Below are 15,924 nucleotides of genomic sequence, written 5' to 3' on the forward strand. Positions count from 1 at the left end.
ACCAGAACACATAGAGACCAATAAATCAAAGGGTGGATGGTGAGAGCAAGACATTTCAGATAACTTGAAAGTCTGGGGCAAAACCTAATGATGCTTCTGAGAGACAGAACACAGGAAGTTGTGGTTTAGTTAAGTCTGGCATTAGAAATGAGTTTAATGTGAGTTTAATGAATTTGGAACCCAGGTCAGTGAACTGGGCTGTTGATATTGACCTGAGAGTAGTTATCACACGGGTGATAGTTGGAGCTTTTTGTTTGGATGAAATTGTCTGAGAATCGCACAAAGTGTGAGATGAAAAGAGAGCTGGGTGTATACTCTGAGAAAACCATAATTCAAAAAGAGTCATGTACCACAATATTCATTGCAGCTCTATTTACAATAGCCAGCACATGGAAGCAACCTAAGTGTCCATCATCGGATGAATGGATAAAGAAGATGTGGCACATATATACAATGGAATATTACTCAGCCATAAAAAGAAACGAAATTGAGTTATTTGTAGTGAGGCGGATGGACCTAGAGTCTGTCATACAGAGTGAAGTAAGTCAGAAAGAGAAAAACAAATACCTTATGCTAACACATATATATGGAATCTAAAAAAAATGGTCATGAAGAACCTAGGGGCAGGATGGAAATAAACATGCAGACCTACTAGAGAATGAATGGACTTGAGGACACAGGGAGGGGGAAGGGTAAGCTAGGATGAAGTGAGAGAGTGGCATGGACATATATCACTACCAAATGTAAAACAGATAGCTAGTGGGAAGCAGCCGCATAGCACAGGGAGATCAGCTCGGTGCTTTGTGACCACCTAGAGAGGTGGGATAGGGAGGGTGGGAGGGAGGGAGACCCAAGAGGGAAGAGATATGGGGATATATGTATATGTATAGCTGATTCACTTTGTTATAAAGCAGAAACTAACACACCATTGTAAAGCAATTATACTCCAATAAAGATGTTAAAAAAAAAAAAAGAGAGAGCTAAAATTGAAGACAGCTGCTGTTGAGAAGCCCATGAAAATCAAGGCATAGAAGTGTCCATTAGGGTTGACCATATTAAGGTTGCCTTTGGGAGATAAATTTAGTTAGAATATGTGGGGTTAGAGCCAGACATAAGTGTGATATAGATAATAATAATGTATTGACATGTAACAATCATTTTTTTAAATCTTTTATTTTAAGGGGATACAATGCCATTTTGATAAATGAGTAAATTATATGAATAAATATGACAATGATATTGTTTTATGTCTTAGAGATCATCCAGTCATTCTCTATGTAAATAACTGAATGGCTCTCAAAAAACTATTAGTCATATGGGGACAAGAAGTTTTCCAAACTTAAATCAGTATATGAGTGGTGAACTCACATTGGCTGATTTGAGAAGTGACAAAGCACGCTATTTTGGAGATACTCTATATTACAGCAAGAGGACTTACTTCAAAATCCAAGAGTTCTCATAAGGATTTGGGTGGAAGAGGTCTCTGCTCCAAAAGAAGTAAAAATTTCCCAGAAGAACAGCAAGTTTCATCAGCTTTCCTGACCAATGAAAAAGTTAATAGATTTTCAAGTGGATGAGGCATTTTTTTCTTTCCAGTCATAGAATTTGAGTGGAGGGCTTCCCTGGTGGCACAGTGGTTAAGAACCCGCCTGCCAATGCAGGGGACACGGGTTCAAGCCCTGGTCGGGAAAATCCCACATGCCCCGGAGCAACTAAGCCGATGCACCACAACTACTGAGCCTGCGCTCTAGAGCCCGCGAACCACAACTGCTGGGCCCACGTGCCACAACTACTGAAGCCTGCGCTCCTAGAGCCCGTGCTCCACAAGAGAAACGACTGCAATGCGAAGCCCATGCACCACAAGGAAGAGTAGCCCCAGCTCACCGCAACTAGAGAAAGCCCACACGCAGCAACAAAGACCCAACACAGCCAAAAATAAATAAATAAATAAATAAAATTTATTTAAAAAAAGAGAGAGAATTTGAGTGGAATTGCTGGTTGTGTTTCTTGAGTTCCGCTCTTGTTTCTCTTCATGACACATCTGAGAGCAATAACTATGTTCAAAGTCTCTAATTAATTTATTCCATTTTTTTTCTGTTGTCTTAATTCTTTGTTCTAAGCATATCTTTCTTAGTTGACTTTAGCATCTGTTTTCATGGAAACTTTTATTTTCTCACTAAATGTCCTGTACACTTAGAATCTTCCGTCATTTATTTGTTCTGCTTTTTCTGATTTTGGATATTATACCGGAACAGATACACGGAACAAATTTCTCACAGAAAAAGAAGTCTTTGTAATTACCGTAGTCACCATATCGTGAGTAGCATGGCAAGAAAGGGCAAGGTGATTAAAAATAAATTAAAAGATTGAATCTGAAAAACTTAAAGTATAAAGTTTATAAATAACCTAAAGTAACCTGTAACCAAGTAATAAGAAGCCTTAATTAATGGGATACAATTGGATTTACTTTTCTGGACTGATGTTCAAGAGGAAAAATAAATTAAGCATTTGTATCTGTGACCTGAATACTTCTGTATCTCTCTCTAAGCACAACAGAAGTTGTATTTGGAATAATTGCTTTCCAATATTTAAATTCTCATATTTTCAAACAACATAATTTTACTTTCTTACTATATTATACTTACTACAGGAGAAAAGTAAATTACCAAGTTTTGAAAAATTTTTCAGTAGCAGCACTCAAACTGAATAGGTCCTTACATTAATACTCAATTTAAAAAAGTCAAATAACAAGAACATTCATCCTCCAAGCATATAGATTGATTACAATTTAACTATGACATGTATATAGAATACTTGCTTAGTAAATTATGTAATAATTTTAATATATGACAATCATATGTCACTGCCTTAGAATGGCCATATCAAGTAGCAGTGGATATATTTACATCATGGACAAAGTCTAGTACATCCCCAGGATTCAACAAATATGTTTTTAAAAAGTTGAAATATTACAATCTTGTAATTTGACTAATAATGCAGATATGACTCAATCCCAAAGAATCTGAGGAGCTTGATGACTGAATTATGTCCAGGTCACAACTGGGAAGACATGTGAGATCCACAGTATCTTAGACTGTCGTCTTATCAACTAAAAGGCTCTGTTTAACAAGGAAAATAAAACAGAACACAATTTTCAAAAATATGAGGAGGTTAAGAATCAACTATTACTGCAGATCTTACCTTTTGAAGACATCATACCCATATTGAATGCATTTCTGAGATGTGTGCTCAGTTGAATCAAATTTTGAGCTGCTATTTTAAGTCTTGTTAACTGAATTGACTGACCTTTTTAGCCCAAACAGTGGAGGCATGTTTGCTTGTAGATGGCATTTTTACCAGCTATTCTTGGACTGAAAAGTGCTCTGTACTATGTGGTCTCAGCAATTCTGTTCATTGTATTTCTAAATGCTCTTAACAAAAAAATCAACAAGAACTGTTATAGTCATACAATGGACTATCTTTCTGCCATAAAAAGGAGTAAAATGTTGATTCACGCTACAACATGATAAGCATGAAAAAAGCCAGATACCAAAGGTCAGATATTGTAAGATTTAATTTATACGAAATGTTTGGAAGAGGCAAATCTATAGAGATAGGTCAGTGGTTGCCGACAGGTAGGGGAGGGGGAGGGGGAATGGGGGAGTGACTGGTAACAGGTATGGGATTTCTTTTTAGGGCAATGAAATGTTCTGGAATTAGATACTGATGGTGGTGACATAACCATGAATATACTAAAAGCCACTGAATTGTACTGTTTAATCTGTGGTATGTGAATGATATTTCAATTCAAATTTATAAAAATTAGCTAGATCTTTAAGTCTTCACCTTGTGACTATTCAGCATTGATTAATTCAAAGTGCATTTTTAGCCTGTTTTGCAATTTATTCTTAAAAATGTATTTTCCTTAAAGGTAAATATGTGAGGTGCTGGATGTGTTAATTAACTCGATTGTGGAAATCCTTTCACAATGTATATGTGTACCAAGTCATCATGTTGTACACTTTGTATACTTCAATAAAGCTGGGGGTGAGGAAAGAATCTAGTGAGACAAAAGAAAAAAGAAAGGCTTAGAAAACTGGAGCTGGAGAATAGAGGATTGGGAAAATATAGATACATGAACAGTAAATAACCTGGTGAAAAGTAATATAAAGGAAATAGGAAGATTATGCGGGGATTTCTTCTATGCTTCTAAAATGTCATCTTAGTTATTAGAGCGTAGATGCCTTTTATTTTCTCATATTAAAACTTCTCTGCTCAAATCAGAAACATCCAGGGCACTGATTTCACTTTGCTGTACACCTGAAACTAACACAACATTGTAAATCAACTGTACGCCAATAAAATTTTTTAAATACATGAAGAAAGGAGGACAGCAAAAACAAACAAACAGACAAAAAAAGAGTATGTTGTTCTTATGCTGATCGTAGTACTAAAGTGGTGTGAATTGGAAACCCTTTAATTAGGCAATAATTGATGTAGTCTGAGGAAAAACTGAACTTGAGACACACCCCAGGAATGATACCGGGGGTAGTTTTGGGTTATGATGACCTGTTTCAGTAAGTGCTATTAATGATGTGATGTATGGTTAATGATTTGATTTATGTTCATGTGCAAAATAAAATAGAAGTGCTATATTGAAGTGACCATGGTGCGAGTTTTAGTAGACCAATGTATGCCATAGCTGGACTTAGTTTATGTCCCATGTCTATGGAAATACTACTCCACATTCTGCAGTTGGCTCTGCTTGAAGGATCTGCATATGTACAAGAGTGGGTCAGCAAAGGAACAGCCAACCCTTGACATCTGATGCTATTTCCACAAGTTTTTACCTAGTCCCATTTTATTTTGGCGACACAACTGGCGAATAACGGGATAAGTCCTCCTAAATGGATGTTTCATTCCTATTACAACTACTCCTGGTGGATGTAATAATTTATAAACCACTCCTTATACTTTACATATAAGTGGTTGCATCTCACCAATGACACTGTTTATCATTTAGCATACTTTTGGGTTTCCCCCCCTTTCCCAAATGAAACCGTAATGTTTTATGAATTTGTCTTGGATAGAACAAGTAAGCATTTTGCTATTTATATGGTCCCTTTCTGGGAGCCTCCAAATGAATGTTATTCTTACAGTCTCCTCAAGGTTTTCTTATACACAGATTGCATGTTCTATCTTTACTATCTCTATACTAGATGACTCTCTTATCTCGACCACAACTAATGAAACCAGAAATGGTTACCTAAACCAAACTAGGTCGAGGTAATAAAGTGGGTGACAAATTAAGACCTAACAGAGATGCAACACTCTGGCCGCCGGAAGCAGACTATATTGGAACGTGAAGGGGTGGACCAATTAAATTCTTGCTTTTGGGGCAGTTTAACTAGGGGACCTACTGAGGAGGTTGGTAGTTGGTAATGGTAACTAGGAGACCAAATGAGGAAGTTGGTAGTTGGTAATGGAAGCAGAAGCTGAAAGACAGTGTGGAGACACGACAAGTCTGGAGCAGCTATTATACATGGAGAAAAAGCTAGGGGAGACTCAGTCGTTATTCATGGGGGGAGTTGAAGTAAAGCTGGAGTATGTTTGAAACTCGGAGCCTTGGAATAAGTGAGCCACCGAGAGTAGGAAGCAGCGTGTGCCTGCCATTGAGGGTGTGACCAGGTAGTGACAATGCAGCCTGTGTTCTGCTGTGTGTTTTGGATGGCTTCTCAAGGTCTAGGAAGACTGGCTTTGCAGTGCCTCATCACCATCTATTCCACAGATACTTATCAACTGCTCTATGCCAAGTGCATATTCATTAACGAACAGGTGAGCTCTCACCCCTGTGGAGTTTATATTCCAGCAGCCAAGATTATTTTCATAATTTTCTCCATATCTTTATAATAAACCTTTATCACCTGAATTAATGCAAGTGTGCCTTTTTCCCTTGTAGTCTGAAAGAGTCTAATAAAAATGCTATCTCTTTCTATTTCATTTTCACAGGCATTATTTTAAAGTGTTTTTTTTACAAATATTAATGCATTAAATTTTCTTGATAATTCTAAAAGTATCTAAATTTTACAGAAGAGGCAATGAAGGGGAAAACAAGGTTTAAAGTTTTCACCTAAAACAAGGTTTAAAATTTTCTCTTAGAGGCTTCCCTGGTGGCGCAGTGGTTGAGAATCCACCTGCTGATGCAGGGGACACCGGTTCGAGCCCTGATCTGGGAAAATCCCACATGTTGCGGGGCAACTAAGCCCATGTGCCACAACTACCATTGAGAAAGTTTTCCATAGGATTCTCACCTTTGCTACATGGTAAGTCTCTATTGGTTCAGGTACAATTATTTTTTGCCTCTTCTTTAGATAGTTTTATTCTGTGGAGTTGTGTGAAATGGTTGAAAACATGCAGATGCTTGAAATGATTACACAACACCGGTTGACCTCACTCTTGACTCCTCAATTTAGAGAAGTGCTGACACAGAACACAGACTGTTATGTTCACACTAAATTACTTACAAACATATTTTGAATATCATCTATCTTCTCATTTTTCTTTCAATTTATTGAATTTTGGTGTCATTCACCAAGATCCCCAAATCTACCACAGATGTTTTTGATATATACCTAGGAGCCCCAGTGGAGCAACGTTTGTTGAAATTCAAAGTTGAGCATATCCCCTTGAAATTCACTAGCGCGAAAGGCTTAAAATGTTTGAAATGCTGCAGGTGGCTTTCAGATTTAGTCCCTGAGGCATGTACCTGTTACCAAGGAAACCTTTTGCAAATGTTAGTAAATGTCTCACTGACGTGCTTTTTCACATGTCCGCCTGGTTTGCGTATGCCCCAAGCCCATCCTGCAGAGTGATCCTGACATTTTGCATTCTGTTATATTTATAAATATACTTATAAACATAATACTAAGCAGAATTGTCTAGGAGAAAATTCTCCTGGTTTTATTTTCTGTGAGAAAGCAACAAATGGAAGATCACATTGATTAGAAACAGTTTCAATGACTGAAAAACTCTGGAGTGAGAGTTGGAGGGAACGTTCAGTAAACCAAGCAGAAACACAAATTCAGCCACTGTAATGGTAACAACATATAAACTAAATTGTACTAAACAATCTGGATAGTTGCAAACTTGATTGTTGATAATTTTGGGAACAGTGTGATTAACAGATTAAACATCAGAGTTAAAGTTGACTTTATTGTAATAATATTATTTTCTGTGAAAAATAAAAGACCATTTTATATTTTTAAGTGACCTTTTTAATCACATTGTGCTTACTATAAAAATATGCTATTACAGTTTGTGATCCAGATTCTCCTCTACTCTCAACTTCCCAAGTTCAAGGTATGTATGAGACCATAAATTCTGAATGCAAGAGATACCTGGTACACTAAAATGCCTCCTTTCATCAATTTTGAAAAGGTGATTTAACTCCATCTAATATAGAGGGACATAAGCATAAGGCAATTTAATATGCCGTAGACTGGATTGGTGCTTATATATAGTCAGAATATTTATATTTACTTTTTTAAAGGAAATTATTAAGGAAGCTAGGCTAGGAGCATTCTGACAATTCATTACATGCTTCAGTTTCTATAATAACCAACATTTGGTACTTTGCTTTAGTTCATTAATTTATTTATAAAACAATCATATATTGATTGGTCACTTACTAGTAAGTGCTTGATGTTGAGGTTACAAAAATAACCTATGGTCCCTAAAGAATGCAGTTCTAATGGGGACGTGTAAAGAGAGGGCTTATAGTCACGTGGTATTAGACATATGAATTGGGGAGAACATGTGTGTGTTCTATAGATCCTGGTCCTCATTACTAGACTTTTAACTCCATCAACAGATTGTAAAGAATATTAGTCTTGTTATATCTGAGGAACAGCTTGCTCATGGTTTCATGCATGGAATGATACTAGGATTAGGAAAAGGTACAGGGAAACACATCTAATACTAGGTGGAAGGCTGTGGTTTTCAGCGTTTATAACAAAGGCAAATCCATATAGTTTTGCCCTCGAGCACTCTTTTTTCACACCCATTTGTGTTTTTTGGGTTTTTGTTTTCACTAGAGATGACGAGAGAAAAATAATTTGGCTCAGAGGTGGCTGGACTGCTTGGCCACCCCCAAGGTTTAGGTTGCTTTTACGTGGACCAGTGATCTCATTATTGTGGTACATATTGAGCAGGACCCTGAACCTTCTTACTCTCCCCTAAATTCTATTAGCTGATGATGACATAGGCAGGTATAAATATCGAAGAGGCAGACAACTTATTTATTTTGAAACATTTCAATGAAACTCAACCTGACTTTATTGTAATGGTTTGTAACTTGCCAGAAAGAGTCATATAAAACATATTTTAGTCATTGAAAATTCATTGAAAATTTTATTCATTGAAAATTCAATAAAAATTGATTTATTTAAACCATGACTATGGTTTGATTTATGTGCTTGCTTTTCAGGTTTTGAAAATGGCAGCTAAGCAGAGTTTATAAACTGCAACAATATCTTAAGGAAATTTTATTAATAAATGTACAGAAAGTGAGAGTAAACTCATACTTTCAATCTTACACTGACCATTAAACAAGCAATAAAAATGTCATAGATTTACTGAAGAATAAATACATACTTAAAGAAAGACATAAGGGTGAATAATAAAAAGCACAGAGACACCCAAATTAACTTTCAAACACTAGTCCAATTCAAATAATTTCATGTTTGCTTTCTTCCTCCAATGCATGCTTCTATGTTACAATTTTAGCAGATTTAGCATAGTATTTCAAGGCTGCTGTCAATTCCTATGTTTTTAAATTATTCTGAAGTTGGAGTAGATTATCTGCAATTATTCTTCTTAAATTATAATTTTACCATGTACAGTAGTGGTTGATTTACAATATATTTTATTTTTCTTTAGGATGTCATAGATAGAGCAGAGATGAATAAAGAAATTTTATCTAAATGCTTTTCAAATCCAGGGATTCATGCATGAGATGAACGTTTTTAATGTCTAATTAAAATAGTTCTTTTAATTATTAAATAGAAATTGAAATTAGAAATGAAATTTATCCACGTATTGAAAGCCAGAAAGAAATAGTAAAAGGAAACATCTGAATTAATGAAGTTTTGTTTTTGTGGTTTAAGGAACAATTTAGGACACTATTGCTACTTTGAAAGTATAGATTTTAAATCATACATTGAAACAGGCAAATAACATGACTGATGGTTGGACTAAAACTTGGTCATCTCAAGACATATTTTAATTTCCCATAGATCGTATCTCTTAAATATTTGTGGGGTTACACCTTCTACAGCATGAGTGGCCAGTTCACCCAGTCAGAGAAATTAAACCAGTCGTGTCAGTGTTTTAAGATGGAGGTTCTTCATATGCTGGGATGATGGAGAGACAGAGTAAGAATCTTTGTCTTCTCTCCTTTCCTTTTCTGTCTCTACATGTAGCATTTCCAACCTTTTAGGATCCAGTCGATTGTGGAAGAGTAAGCTGACATGAAATGAAGCACAGAGACACGGACCATGACTGCTGGGATGTAGATGATGATGACAGCCCTGCCTATGTTTTCTCGCTTTCAGAATTAGTAAATATCCTCAGCAGTGCCGACTCTGTATTTACACTTCTTAAATTAGCTCAGGAGCAACTGCACGGCTCCCAGCAAGAATCCCTGATGAAACTGGAATGGAATTAGAAACCAAAATGGGCACCATGGCAGCTTTCCCTCTGTAACACTGAAATTTCTCTTCTGTTTCTCTTTCTTATTTGATACTTATTTTAACTTTATATTTCTTTCATGATATAGTTTTCTCAAACTTTCTAGTGAAATTGTCACTCTAGAAAGATGTTAATATTTTTCTTGGAACTTCTGATCCCAGCAAACCAGAACCCTCTTACCTCAATCAAGAACAAGAACAGGGCCCACCTGAGAGGGTAGCCCTGCAATCCGAAGCATGGGGTAAAATTGCCTGTATCTTTAGGCTCCATTTCATCACTAGAAAAAGGAGGGTTTTGAGTAGGTCATCCCTCAAAACTCTGTTTAATAAAGCTGTTAAAGAGTAGGATTCTACTGACGTGTATAATTTATTTTCACTTTAATACACTCTTGTATGCCAAAATATTGCCCTAAATCATCAGTGAAATGACATTTAAAATTCCCAAACCAATGGGAGGGAGCCATCTTGTGGTTTAGGCCCAGTGCAGCTTACATTTAGAAGAGAAAAGAATGTGAAACCTCTGAAAATATAATATATAACAGATATAACATTATATATAATATAATAAATATAATAATAAATAATAAATGATAGATAGTTTATGAATGTGATCTAAAGTCTTAACTTACAGGTAATTAAAAAAAAACCTTCAATTCTGGGTATGAGTAATTGTTCTTTAGACAATTCTGGGAACTTGTTTGAAACTAAGGGTATATAGCACATACCACGTTGTGATTTATTTTCTTATTTAATGAAGATATTTCAGTAGGTACTGAGTTAGTAGTTGTAATGCTTACTGAAGATGCCAAAGGGGTTTGGCCCATCTCACTTAGGAAATAATGCAGAAGACAGAATAATGATATGAAAAAGACAATTGCATATTACCTTTATATTCTGTAATTACTTTTCTGAGTCATAAGAATCAAACATGTTGATCAATTAGAGAGTTAAACATGCCGATAATGGCATGTGAGATCGTCATATTTTGTTGCTTAATAATACAATATATAACACATATTAAAAGGTATGCATGTCTAGCATAAATAACACCAATGTAGCAGTTAATAAAAATATGATAATAATATTAAATACTATCACATTAATATTACTTTTTAAAGTTTCCTTTTAGAAACTAATTTATATTGTCTGTTAGGTAAATAAGTCGTATGAATATATTTTCCCTAGGTGTATTTCTTTATATAAATAAAACAACTTTTTCATTTATCCCAATATTTTCAGTAGTTAACTTTCACAGACAATATGAAAAAAGATATTTCTAACATAACCATTTCAGCATCAGTAAATGGGTGCTGACTTTTCAGATTCAAAGTAAATTACAGAGAATATATTATTTCCATTTATTTCTCATTCTTCCTCTTTTTCATTTAACATGGATAAAAACTGAGTCAATAACCTGAATTGCAAAAATATTTTAACTTGCTATATGCAACACGTCAATTTAAATTCCATAATTTTAGAAAAGGTTGAGTCTTGTATAGAGATTAATGATTGCTCAGAAACGGTACTCACATAAAGTGTGCATAAAATAAGCCTCTTGTCCACGACACATGGTTCCTGCAGATATTCTTTTCTTCTTTGCTTTGTTTCTGAAGGTGTAGGAAGCTTTCCTGTTTGCCGCCCTGTGCAGGAGGGACTCAGAAAGATTTATTGATGGTCATGATGGGAACAAAGGAAGCGTCCAGAGATAATATTATCTCCAGGTAGACTTCTGGTGCCCATTCTGGTGTTTATTAAATACAGTGTAATAGATTAAAACTATATTTCTTTCAAAGGGTTTAATAATCCATTATCAACCTTCTATCAGCAACTTTCTGGTAACTAAAAAAAAATAAATCTATGCTTTTGGATTTTCTACTCTGTTTCAAATAATTTGGAAATTTGAAAAAATCCACTGTTTCCTATTTATATTTCATTCCATGTATTTTTTGGTTAGTCACTTAGGAAATACAAGGCTACACTTTGTATGATCTTGCATAGAACAAGTATTTCAAGCTAGGTCAATCTGTATGAAATTACTTTTCGGAAGAAATGTAACTGTTTCACAAAAGACCCTGTAAGTCTAGAAATACAATTATTTCTGTAACTAGTTATTTGGAAGTCTTTTTATTTATTTATGTATTTATGTATATATGTATGTATTTATTCTGAAGAAAATTGAATCTAACATCATCTCAAAAGTTTGAAAGAATGATTTTTTATGGATGACTTAAACACAGAGACCCGTTTGGAAGACCAGGAGCCATTAGGTTACACAAGCAGATGTGGTCATTTGATTTCTAACTAGGATTCATTGTTTGGAGAACAAGTCTTCAGACCCTCTTGCCTCACGTCACAGCAGGGATGATGAGTGAGCCCAGCCTCCAGTTTCCAGTGTCCTGAGTGGGCTTATTGGAGCAACACACTGTTGGGTAAAGTCCGCCTACTGAGATAACTTGATAAGACAACACATGGGGTCAAATATTATATAGGGAAAGAGAAAAGCAAACTAGCTACATATTTATAGTATACCATAGTTCAGTAACTATGGTCAAATTCCAATTTAAGTTTTCCACGAATGGGTAATTAACAATGTGAATTGTACAAACTTATAAACAAGGAATATATACATAGAATATAAGTTTCTAAAATAAGTTTTAGATAAAAAACAATAATATAAGTTTTCTAAAAAACAAAAAAAAGACCAACATTCCATTTTGAAGTGGTCTCTATGGGCAAGTTAAATAAAAGTGGTTTATTCAATAAATAGATTTTAAGGAAAAGACTTCCAAGCAAACAAAAATGATAAAGAATGTCAAATCATTTTTCTACATAGTAACACATCTTCTCTCATTCTATTCTGAGTTGAAAAGTTCCATTTACCAGCCTCCTTACTGTACTTTTCCTATAATGGAATGTGTATGTTGAGGCTTCTCTGAATGATATAGCACTGGGTTTGTAATCTCAGTATAATCCTTTCCATCAGAACAGAAATGTATGACCTTTGTCAGGAAAACAACATGACCCCCTGATAAAATTTGATAAAATGGGACAAAGGAATTATCCATATTCTTGAAAAGTGTTAATTTTTATTGTTTTTGATCAAATAATCTGCAGTTACATGATAAATACCATATACTATACATGAGTTAATGACTCTGACTTGAGAATTTGTCACTTGCAGAATTGAACTAAAGGTAATACAGAGAGAAACAAGTTGATAAAACCATGCATACGATTTTAAATATATTTTCAGCATAGTTTCCTGAAAAATATGACATCATCTGGACAGGAAGACAGACAGACATCAAACTCAGGAAGACGTGTTTTAAATCTACAGAAAAATAATTAACACCATAGACTAGCAATACTGGTTTTGGTAGTCTTTGAAACATCTTGACTCACTAATAATAAATCCCTGTATATGACATCACCATAGTACACTGAAAATACATGGCGCATTTTCTTGCATTTTGTTTTCCACAGCAGGTTATAGAATATTCACAGAAGGGCAGGCTACTTCTCTCTATTTTTCCCCAATATCATCATCTATCATACATTAAAATACAAAATGAAGGAAAAGCCACTGCATAATTCATAGAGATGAAAGTGAAGGCGTGCAAAATTATTCAGGCACGTTCAATACAGTCTCATGCCCGAATCCTTTCCTGGCCTTTGACCCACAGCTTCTTCCACTGTGTTTACATTACAAGCCAGATTGGATAATGAACCAGTAGAGGGGTTGCCGGAAGGCACCTTGGCTAAAACCACCGCAGAGAAAAACCATCTATTAAAATAAAACAACTTAAATCACTATATTTTTATTATAGCTTTACTCTAAAAATATTATGTGTGGCTGATAGTTCTTTAATTCATATTACTTTGTAGGGTTTTTTAAAATAATATCTTCATATCATGAAATAGATGGTTATATACTTAATTTAAAATTATTGTGTCATTATAGGAAGACATTTAAAGTTACTGAATGACAGTCTCTAGGTCCATCCACATCTCTACAAATGACCCATTTTTGTTCCTTTTTATGGCTGAGTAATACAGAGTGAAGTAAGTCAGAAAGAGAATAACAAATATTGTATATTAACACATATATGTGGAATCTAGAAAAATGGTACAGATGAACCAATTTGCAAGGCAGAAATAGGGACACAGATGTAGAGAGCAAAAGTATGGACACCATGGGGGGGAAATCAGGGGAGGGGGAGTGGTAGTGGGATGAACTGGGAGATTGGGATTGACATATATACACTAACATGTATAAAATAGATAGCTAATAAGAACCTGCTGTATAAAAAAATAATAAAATAAAATTTAAAAAAGAAAAAAAAAGTTACTGCAAATGATTTACATAAACATTTTTATTAATTTCTACTTAGACAATTTTATATTTCACTATTTTATGAACCTGAAAACATCTCAGCATTGTTTAACACAATGTGTATTGATGAGTGGCTTAAATGAGAATAAAGCTAATGATCAGGGATTGAAAAAGTGTATTGATGGAGCCTGCAGATATGAAAAAACACACAATGAGCTGTCCTTAAGGGAATGGAGGAGACTTAGTTGGAATTTATTAAGTAAAAGTCATTTCTTGATGAAGATAAACTTTTTTTTTTACATCACTTAAAGCTGTGTTACAGCAGAAGAGGTTGCCTTCAGAATAATGGGCTACCTGTTGCTCTAAGAGTTTGAGGGGAATGTGGATAATTTTCTATCAGGAATGTACCAGGGATGGTGAAGATTCTGACATTGGAAGGGAAGCTGAACTGAAACAGCTCAAAGGTTTATTTTTAATTTTAAGGACATAAAAGAGAAATAGTTAAAATGAATTTGAAGAAAGAAAAGATTAAAAAGCTTTCAGTGTTAAATCAAGTATTATTAGAAGAATAGGTTTGTGTATGTTTATGTCAATTGTTCTCACTTGTGGAACTTTATCAATAATCCAGAATGTCATGCTTACTCTGAACACACCTTATTCACTTTTCACTCAGAAAAGTGCCAGGTACCCAGAAGGTGCTTAAGGAATAGTTGTTGAATCACTGATTGAATTATAATCTCTTATGCTGAACACCAGTACGTATACATGTTTAAAAATGTGTGTAAGGGATTCTGATGTACAGGTGGGAATCAGAATCACTATTTTTTAAAATACTACTCCACCACCTTTAAAATTCTCTTATTTTGTTTATGTGTGAACCATAAAAAATACTGAGAAAACTGCCTGTTAAGACACTGTGAAATCATCCAATAGTACTAGTTATTACTGATTGTCTTTTGGAAGCACTGTTTGACAAATATTTAGTCATTCTTCAAAGACAGTCCGAGCAGTGTTTTAGAATTCTATCATTAATAGTTGGAGAAAAATTTGATCCACATAGCTTTGTTCATGTGCTGTTGCAACAAAGTATTATGGTTTCATAAATAAGGGATGGCCAAATCAAATGACTGCACAGCTCATATTTCCCACCAGGAATCACTGATATTGCAAAACACATCACAGGATTATGGACATTTGCCCAGAAAAGTTGACTTCCTTTGAATTTCCAATTTGAAGAAATTTACCCCATGAACAATATATAATGAGAAGTGTGTGTGCACATGTGTGTATGGGTGTGTGTGTGTAAGAGAGGGAAAAGGAAAGAGATGAGGGCAACATAAAAAAGGTAGAAGAAAAAATGAGTGAGAGGATCCTAGCAACTGGCTCAGGACTCTGTCTTTTGGGCTGATTTCTGGTAGAAGCTTCTCCAGAATATTTTCCCTGCCCTAGTTATTTTCAAATCCTAGGGGGCTCTATTTTACACATGGGCTCTAAGCATCCTGGTTATGGAAGAATATGCATCACTTTACTTTTTAAGTAATTAGAACAACAGCTGTCTCCCTATGGAAGTTCAGCATATTCTTATAGAGGAACAGGGGCTGGGATAAAAGTTTAATTTTAAAGTTAATTAACTTAACACAATTCCTATGGTGTGCTATGTATTTATTCACAAAGAATTTATATAGCAATGAGAATAAAATGGGATTGTTATATTTTATCACTCTTTGTAGTACATGAACCAGACAATAAAAATCAATGCATCTGCTGAGGAAGACAGCTCAGGTATTATGGGAGTTTTGTTTGTATTCAATCAAGAGGGGACGTGTGTGCTCATATACACTGTAT

This window comes from Balaenoptera acutorostrata, chromosome 6 (genome assembly GCF_949987535.1).
Source record: "Balaenoptera acutorostrata chromosome 6, mBalAcu1.1, whole genome shotgun sequence".
Classification (NCBI taxonomy): domain Eukaryota; kingdom Metazoa; phylum Chordata; class Mammalia; order Artiodactyla; family Balaenopteridae; genus Balaenoptera; species Balaenoptera acutorostrata.